At 45.1% G+C, this 8,565-nt stretch overlaps 1 protein-coding gene across 8 annotated transcripts in view; it reads right to left on the bottom strand.

Moving 5' to 3' along the window:
- The window catches only part of LOC109484487 (probable voltage-dependent N-type calcium channel subunit alpha-1B), a 157,441-nt gene that overhangs the window by 143,160 nt on the left and 5,716 nt on the right, over positions 1 to 8,565 (bottom strand). The gene's annotated exons all lie outside the window — the stretch shown is intronic.

The raw sequence follows: 8,565 nt of genomic DNA, 5'->3' as shown, positions 1-8,565 counted from the left end.
TGAAGGCACACAAGGCGCCGTGTCCTGCGGGAAGGCCGCCCAAAAACACTTTCTGGCAGGTTTCCCTGGTCTAGAAGTTTCAGCAGGGTAGGAATTGTCCAAGAAAACACCGTTTCTACATTTTTTTTTTTTTTTTTTTTTTCATGAATCTCAAGTCAAGAGCCGCTAAAGTCTGACCCCTGTCGGCTGACACCAATGCCGCTAGTGTTACCAACTTATGAAACAGCTGTTTCAAACTAAGACTATTAGCTTGGCAACAATGCAGAAGGTACTCTAGGACCCGACTGACGTCCCATGTTGAAACATATTTTGGACAAGGGGGACGTTTGTGAAACAGACCTCTCATCAGTTTGGACACTAGAGGGTGACTACCCACATTACAATGGTCTACTGGTAAGTGTACAGACGAGATCGCAGAACGAGCCACCCCAATTGACATACAATGTATAGCAGTAGTTCTGTCGGAACATCCATTCAAGATATTCTACTACGCTCTCTATAGAGCCGCAAACTGGATCAATCTTCCTTCTATCACACCAGCTGGCCCACTGAGCCCACGCTGACTGATACTGTCTAGAAGTGCTTTCTCTCCAAGCCGGGAGGATGAGGTCTGAAGCCCCTGCCGAAAGGCCCCGACCCTGCAACTGTCGCCTGATCTTGGCCACGCGGCAAGCATCAGATCTGGCAACAGCGGATGGGGTCTCCTGTTGTGCAGCAGGAACAGCAGATCCCAGCTCTGTGGCAGGAGAACCGGACTCTCAAACAACATGTTCAACACCTTGGGGTACCAAGCCTGAGACTCCCAAACTGGAGGTATCAAAATCACTATTGCTACGTCTGACTGGACTTTCCTCAGTACCTTGAACACTAGGCTGAAGCGGGGAAAGGCATGCGCTAGCCCCAGGTTGCCTCAGTGAATGTTTAGGCCATCCACCGACATGGCCTCTGGTTCTGGGCGCCAAGAGACATACTCCTTCAGCTGAGCGTTCATACGAGAAGCAAACAGATCTACTGTCAATGCATTGCCTGTCCAATTGTTCAATGACAGGAAAAACTGAGCGGTTCAGTTGCCACTCTACCTTGTCCAGAAAAAACCCGCGAACACTTGTCCGCTAGGGTGTTTGTCAATCCGGGAACGTGAGTTGCAGACAACGTCAGGCCTCTTTCCAGGGCCCACGACCACATCTCCAGGGCCAAGGCTGCCAAATCTGGCGACCTTGTTCCCCCCACGTGATTCACATATGCAACGGCTGTTGCGTTGTCCAGCCTTAGCAGATCATGCTGAGTATCTGCGCTCACAAAGCTTCTTAGCGCCAGGGAGGCCGCTTTCAATTCTAGTCAGTTTGGTCACAGTGCATGCGCGCTTCTGTTTGCGACCAGCGCCCGCCTGTCTCCTGACCATAACAATGCGCGCCCCATCCTTCCAGTGAGGCATCCGTGCAAATTGCCAGGTTCGACGGAACAAAGACTTTACTTCGCGCACATGACCGATCCACCACTGTAGATCTTTTGCTGCATCTGGGGTTAGACTGACTAAAGAGACAAAATTCTCTCGGCTTCTTTATGCCGAAAATTGAGAAGCTGTTGCAGAGCCCGGAAAAGTAAGGGCCTTGGAAGAATGGCTTGCTTGGCGGACTCTAACAGCCCCACCACGCTGGCTAGCTGTCTGATTCCTATCACCTCCTGTTCTAGAAGTGATAGGCAAGAACTCACTACCTTGTCTAACTTGTCTTCGGTTAGGTAAATTGTCAAAGTACGAGGATCGAGAACAAGGCCTAGGAAAGTCGCTACCTGAGACGGTACCAACCGCGACTTCTCCAGGTTGAGAACAAACCGAGTTGCTCTAGAAGCTCTCTGCCTATAGCAATGTGCTCTAAGCATTGTTCCCTCGACCTTGCAATGATCGGTAAGTCGTCTAGGAAAACTACTACTAGTAATCCAGGGGTCTCCCCAAGCAATGAAACAAGGGCGCTGCGCCTCTCAAAAAATTTTCAAATGTAGGGTCTTCTCTTCGTACTTTTGCTTGTGTTAGCTTGGCTAATTCGTGAAATTTTGCTGATTTGGGGGCCAAGCGGCGTCACTATGCCCATCGGTATTGTCTGACAAAAGTTGTAAAAAGGCGCTATTTGAATAACAATAGTCCACTTTGCTACACAAAATCAATGTGTTTGGTAAAATGTTGACACCCTGCTGGCATTTGAAAATCCTATTTTCATGTAAACAACGCTAATTTCTCCATGAAATACAGCCCAAACAGTCAGAGAATAGATTTTTAGGGGCTAGTATATGGCGATCGTAACGTGGAAAATCCCCTTTCATGGAAGAAAAATAACTCACGAAAATCTTCCCTTCAAATGAGGAATCAGTGCTCCAACAAATTAAACATATAGAGAAGAACATTTCTTCTTTGTTGTGACCTTGTATTCAATCCATTTTTACGAGTTTTGGACACGTTTTCGTGGCCTTGAACATAGAAATGTGTAGCGCTCGGCACGAGGTCGGCCATCTTGTTTTCTTCAAATCTCCCGATATCTCGCGAGATTCAGTGAGACTTGGGCAAAAACACTGCAGTTTTGACCAAAACCGCTAGATGGCTAGGGTAGAATTACAGGTTTGTTGTTGTAGGGACGAAAAATGTAACCCTTTTAGTTTGAGGAGTACTTGTTGTAGCTATAGTTAAACTTTGAACGGCTGGACTTAGAAGTGCTCGAAGGGGCTGACTTATAAGCCTTACTCAAAGTGCGTCTAGCCTAATCGGCTGAATTAACCTTCTCCAAAAAGGTGTCTCCAAATTAAGAAGGGGAAGAATCTGAAGTTCCCGAGCAGGTCGCTACATTTTTGAGCGAGGACTTTACTCACAAATTCGGAGTTTAACTGCTGCCAACAACTACTCTACTAAAAGGTTAGCAGCCATGAGCATCTTATCCTGGCAATCACTATTATCAGTGTTTACGGTATCACGCTTGATCATATTAGCCACTACTGGGTCTAGAATCGGCGCCCGAAGTGCTAATTCAACATTAGGTGGAGTGGGAAAAGTTTTCCTTCCTCTCTTCACTAAGGGTTCGGACCATCCTCTAAACCCGATGCTGTTTGCAAAGCGATAGAATCGTCTTTGGTGTTTTTTGGGATCAGCTTCCTCTACTATGACTCAGTATAGACGTGAAATGTGTGGCAAGGACATGAAACAAGATATGAAACATGTCTTCAAGACCGATTTGCCCACCGGTTCCTCCAAATACTTATTTGAAGTTATTATCGTAGGGATTATCAAACGACAAGGAGTTACCTTCGTCAGAGTCAGAAAAGGTGATTTTTCCCTCCTCCGAACACTCTTCCACTTCAGAACCTGGATGCTCTCGCCGGAACCGACTACACCGGCTCGGCTGGTCGACGCTACCGCCCCGTCAACGTCCCGAGGTTGACGGGATGAACTGGACGCCTGAGGAAGTCCCAAGCTGGAACTGATCCACTGAAGAAAAGAGGCAGCGTCGAATCCAGGCGGGAAGGGTGTTTCTGATGGAGGTGGGGGTGGAGGAGACTTTTCCCCACCAAGCTTCGGCATGGTCGGGGAGCCCAACTCCTCCGAGTCCGGAGGAAATTTAGGCCGGGGCGGCGGCAGCTCCGCGCCGTCTCCTTCCTTGACCGATGTTCCCGGTGCCAACGCCAAAGGGGCATTTCGCTCCCAAGCGGCGGATGTTCCCGGTGCCAACGCCAAAGGGGCATTTCGCTCCCAAGCGGCGGATGTTCCCGGTGCCAACGCCGAAGGGGCATTTCGCTCCCAAGCGGCGGAATGAGGTTGGAGTTCTTCTCTTTTCCTCCGAACCTCCAGCTGTAGGAGCGGGGACTTTTCGTTCACCCGACTCCTCTTCCTCCTGTCCGGAGGCTTGTGCAGACATGCCTGTCTTTTCCACGGCCAGGAATTTTTCCTGACTAGCGTTGGGAAACAGGCCGCTTCTCTTGCCGTTACGACCCGTCTGGTCCTCCGAAAGGCTACCTGAATCGCCCTCGTGGGCAGTAAGACTTCGTTTTTACCCTTCTTTTTTGGGCCTAACGCCGAAAGAAAATCCGAAAAATAAGGAGTAGGGAAACGAACGTGCACCCCTCTGCGAACGCACAAGGAAAATGGCGGCGAACATTGTCATTACGTCATGATATCCCGTGATGCTTTGCGATTAAAGCTTTGTACACGTGCGCCACCTAGCGATAAGCATAGGAAATACTGCATAAGGTAAATGATATACCCAAATAGGGAGTGTGCAGGTATAACTTACATATAAGTTAACTAAATCAACGTAAGGTTTAGCAAAGAGAGTTAATATTAAGGCTAATGAAGGCTTAATAAAATTAGATATACTTAAATAAATTCCATTTCTCTTAAAACACAACGACATCTAGATCTGCAAGTTTTTGTCTTTAAGCTTCACCCCCACTCCCTCCCATAGAGTATCAATGGACCGCCCCTAACAGCACCCCTCATCCTACAGTATTAATGTACCGCCCCTAACAGCGACCGGAAAGCTGCTGAGCTTGCTACGGCCTTACCACTATCACAGGCTGTAAGCTTCTATTCAAATAAAACTCAATGCTTGAGAAAAACGGGCAACGAAGAATGTTCCATCCTTCTAGTTTCACCCCCCACACACCCCACCCTACAGTATCAATGGACCGCCCCTAACAGCTACCGGAAAGCTGCTGAGCTTGCACGGCCTTGCCACTATCACAGGCTGTAAGCTTCTATTCAAATAAAACTCAATGCTTGAGAAAAACGGGCAACGAAGAATGTTCCATCCTTCTAGTTTCACCCCCCCCACACACACACCCCACCCTACAGTATCAATGGACCGCCCCTAACAGCGACCGGAAAGCTGCTGAGCTTGCTACGGCCTTGCCACTATCACAGGCTGTAAGCTTCTATTCAAATAAAACTCAATGCTCCAGCATAAAATCAATGCAGTTTCACGCCATCAGACAGTGAAGGGCCTTGGGAGATACGGGAAGAATAATCCGCTGCTACCTTGACCTGAATCTGAACCACGCTGACAAGGTTGAGGTGTGTTTTTAAAGGCATCCAGTGCAGTTTTTAGGGCTTGGAAACCAGAATTTTTTAAGTCAATATTCTAGTCACTTATCTACATACTGAGGTGAAGGAACACTATCCCAATGTATATTGACATTCATTGAACAGAAATACCGAAAATTCTGACGAAAAACGGTTACTGGAAGGACCCAGGGCTGATCTTTAGGGTACCACCCAGAAAACATCTTGAGGCTTGTTTCTACAGTTTAAATGTCCAATTTAAAGTATGAAATACTGATTTAAAAGTGCTAACAAAGGGCAGTATGTGTCAATATCATACAGATTGCCTTATTGAGAATATTTCCAGTTTTGCCGCCCTGAAAATGCATTCATGATGCCTTTAAATGCTGACTCATTGGAATGAAAAATTCAGGACTTTTTGTGTCATGTCGTAAGTAAGGATACCATAAAGCTCGAGAAGCGAGTCGGCCGGTAACAACGTGAACGCTTGGTGGAAAAGGGCGGGCGAACGTTAGAAGGAAGGTGGTTGTGACACACATATACTGTAATAAGCTGCTACGTGGCTATCATTATGTCTGTATCTGTATCTGTATCTGTATAGCCGGTATAACCGCCCTTCGTCGTAACACACCAGCTTCTGTATCTGTATAGCCGGTATAACCGCCCTTCGGCGTGACACACCAGCTTCGCAGGCACGCGGCGCGGCGGCAGATGGCTACATTATACCGAACGACCTGCTACACCTATAGCCTTTGAACATCTGACTCTACAAATTGTTTGCAGCTATATATCTAGTGATGATGCCCCTACTGTACTTGGTTCGCCTTGGACTTGGATAACAGCGCCTCATAGCAGTATTAGGAAGAAGCGCCAACTTAAATACATCCATAATATCCAATGTAACACATTCACTGTGGTAATAATGCTAGGCTGAACGTAATCTCCAAGCAGATCCTAGGGTGGCAAAAGACAGTATTAAATTGGTCAGGCAGTATCTATTCGCCAGAGAGGGTCCATACACCACCCAAGGGTACTGCCTGGCCAATTTGATACTGTCTTTTGCCACCCTAGGATCTGCTTGGAGATTAGGCTAAACGTGCTATAGCAATAGACTGTATACGACAGGTATTCATCATTCTTATGCAACAATACCAAGCTCTGTACCGACTGTTAAGCATGGGGCATTTAAGTTGTAGAGACAGCTATGCAAACATGAGTCAGACATGAACATCAACAAACTGTCAGGCAGGCCCTTGTGTGTGGACAAAGAACCGTGTCAGCTCGGGACGTTATGATAAGAAAGTTTATTGCAAATTCGTGCCTGGAGGCTTATTGCAAATTACAAAACACAAAAGAACATTGCAACAGAGTATAAAATAACTAAAGTCTACATGATGAAGGTAGCTGTCTAGAACTATAACTATGTCTAAAACTATGTCTGAAGGGTTTGACTTCTCTTCTGTAAACCATAGAAGACGTAATGTCCCACCTTTTCCAAAATTTGTGGGTTTGGGGTTATAAATCACCGAGGAAGAAAAAATCGTAGCGCACCAGACTTGTATTGATACTTTCTTTACAACACTTTTTTCATACTCCATCTCTAAGACTGTTTTGGTGTTGAAAAAAAATGCAGAAACTCCTAAATGATTAGCCCTACTTGATTGTATACTGTATTAGCTCTTGGTGTTTAGTAATTAGAATGTTAATTTTCATGCTATACCTTTTTCTTTTTTACTATGTTCAGTAGTCGTTGTCATACGTTGTACAATGTACAATTGTCGTGCAATAAGTTCTTCTAAGGAGGAAGTTCCACGCGCCCTGAAAGTTTATTTCTTAGTACTACGTCACTATGGAACAAACTTCCTTGTCAATGCTTCCCAAATGGGCATAAGTACAACCTTAAAGGCATCCAGTGCGATTTCAGAGCAGCAAAACTGGAAATATTCTAAATAAGGCAATCTTTATTATATTGACACATACTGCTTCACATTAGCACATTTCAATCAATATTTCATACTTTGGGTATTTAAAACTGGAAAAAACAAGCCCCAAGATGAGTCCTTTTTTTTTATGGGAGGTACCCTAGAAATCAGCCAAGGGCCCTTCCAGTAACCATTTTCGGTCAGAATTTGGGGTATTTTGCTCCATTAGCGTCAATATACATTGGGGTAGTGTGGTTGTAACTCAGTATGCAGATAAGTGACTAGAATATTGACTTTAAAAATCGAGTTTCTATGCCATAAAAACTGCATTGGATGCCTTTAAACTTTAAAGTCCAAGGTAAACAAACATCTGTCTTCATAGTCCATTATTGTAACACAAAACATGTCAGTGGTTCTTTGGGGCCTTGCTTTTTTTTGGTGCAAATTTACGTACATAAAAAATGGTAAAAAAATCCAGTTAAAACCGCTATTGGTACATAATCTCCCAGCAGATCCTAGGATCAAATAATTGGCCAGGCAGTCTCCAATTGGCCAGAGAGGATCCATGGAAGTTGGTAGCGACAAAAAAAAGCAATATATAAAAAGCTAACGATTATTCCCCCACAACCTCTACTTGGAGAGTATGGGTACATACAATTTATTATTTGGTCTATTATACCTTAACGTGTGTACAAATTGTACATACGTTAATTAAGGCATATAACTTCGAGTCACGTAAGGGAAAGTCAAGACCGTGAATTTCCAGGTAAGTCGGACTTAGTGCCCACACAAGAGTCATGGATCAATAGTGTCATCCTGTTTACAAGTCGCGTTCCCGCACGCCTACGTATACGTTAGGCCACAGCAAGTACATTTTATGGATGACATCAGCGCGCGCATTTTTTTTCGCCTGATTTGGAGAGAGAAAAACAGAAATTTTGTTGCCCACAAACGGAGGCCAACGTGCCGAAAATGGACAGCATGTTGTAAACGTTGATCGACGTCTATCAGTTCAAAGACTGTCAGTGATCGAGCAAACTTGAGGCACGATTGCTCGTGTTTGATCGCAAGTGTTGACAGTCTACACGGACAGATGATACTGTTAAATACGCAAAAAAAAAACAGTTACTCAAGCAACTGGATATGATTTTGGAATCGGTCAGACGTTTCAGCTAGTATCCACTACCTTTCGTCAGTGACTGATACTGTTAAATACCTGTTGGTTGCGATGTCATCTTTTGTCGCCTTAATTCTTGTTTAACAAGGAGGTTTATGATCTCAAAAGTTGAAAATGTAGCAATCTTTTTTTTTTGGCCCTTCTTGTTTTTTCTTCGCCCCATCGCAATAAATTGGGAGTCTTCGGAGGATGCCATCCATAAAAGTTACTTGCTGTGGCCCTATCCCTAAAGTTGTGTACGTGACATTTCATGGCTATGAGTGTGTGAAGTGGTGCGTCGGTCGTGAGTCACGACCAAACCGTACAACAACATGCCTCCTGGGTCCACTGGGATTTTATTGTGTTTTCTTAGCCTCCGTAGCAGGCTTATAGAACTGGGGGTTTGGTGGTCTTCGGCTGTTTTCTGATTAGACCAGTTCTAAAAA

Source organism: Branchiostoma belcheri, unplaced genomic scaffold (assembly GCF_001625305.1).
Source record: "Branchiostoma belcheri isolate BF01 breed outbred unplaced genomic scaffold, Haploidv18h27 scaffold7, whole genome shotgun sequence".
Classification (NCBI taxonomy): Eukaryota; Metazoa; Chordata; class Leptocardii; order Amphioxiformes; family Branchiostomatidae; genus Branchiostoma; species Branchiostoma belcheri.
This window is presented reverse-complemented; position numbering and strand designations above follow the sequence as displayed.